Source organism: Haliaeetus leucocephalus, unplaced genomic scaffold (assembly GCF_000737465.1).
Source record: "Haliaeetus leucocephalus isolate CR32 unplaced genomic scaffold, Haliaeetus_leucocephalus-4.0 Scaffold702, whole genome shotgun sequence".
In the NCBI taxonomy this organism is placed as follows: Eukaryota; Metazoa; Chordata; class Aves; order Accipitriformes; family Accipitridae; genus Haliaeetus; species Haliaeetus leucocephalus.
Window position 1 is genome coordinate 6,047,660 of NW_010973138.1, and position 799 is coordinate 6,048,458.

At 56.2% G+C, this 799-nt stretch overlaps 1 protein-coding gene across 1 annotated transcript in view; it reads left to right on the top strand.

The window, feature by feature from the left end:
* The first annotated feature begins 572 nt into the window (after positions 1-572).
* Positions 573-799, top strand: part of GART (phosphoribosylglycinamide formyltransferase, phosphoribosylglycinamide synthetase, phosphoribosylaminoimidazole synthetase) — a 39,447-nt gene continuing 39,220 nt past the window's right edge. Inside the window, exon 1 of the mRNA XM_010580392.1 lies at positions 573-619. The gene's annotated coding sequence lies outside the window, so the exon portion shown is untranslated. The remainder of the gene's footprint in view (positions 620-799) is intronic.

Below are 799 nucleotides of genomic sequence, written 5' to 3' on the forward strand. Positions count from 1 at the left end.
GAAGGTGGGGGGGGGGGGGGGGGAAAAACTATGGATCAAATCTGGTCTTATTAACAGTATTGTTGCACAATTGTAATGCTAAATTGGACTAAATATTACCCAATACTCTTTGGTTTCATAAAGTAGAAAGTTCAGTGTGATACAAACTAAGGAGTTGGTACTTAAAGATACGTAGGAGCATTCCCCCTGAGAGGACATAGAAACAAATTCAATCTTTACACAGTCCTACCCAGCCAACTTCATAAACCATCACCTTTACCCTCTGGAGCAATACTCTTACTTCCTAGATAAAGTAAAAACAATAACCTACATATAGATAAGGGTTTTCGGCCGGCTCTAGCACCCTCCCGGCCCGGCTCAGCACGCTCCCCAGCCGGCAGCCGCCCCCAGCGGAAGATATTTCTAGACCTGAAGAACTGGCGTGCAAAAGCCAATTAGCGGGTCTCCAAGCCGAGACATTGATTACCCTTCCTTCCTTCCTTCCTCCCTCCTTCCCGCCCGCCCCGCTTCCCGGCCCCAGCCCCGACCCGCCATGTCGCGGGGCTCCCTGGGTACTGTAGTTCGCGGCGGCGGCACGGCGGAGGATGCCTTCCGCTCCTTAAAATCCCCCTGAAGGAAAGTAAGTTTTTCTTTCGCTCTGGAGAAGGGTTCTCTCCGCGGGACGCGCGGTGTCGGTGTCGCTGCCCGTAACCAGCCTCCCGCGGCCGGGTTTGGCGGCGGCGCGGGAGGGGCGAGGCGGCGGCGGGGCCATGTGCTCCCCGCCGAGCCGCGCGGTAAAATGGCGGGGCGGGGCGGCTCG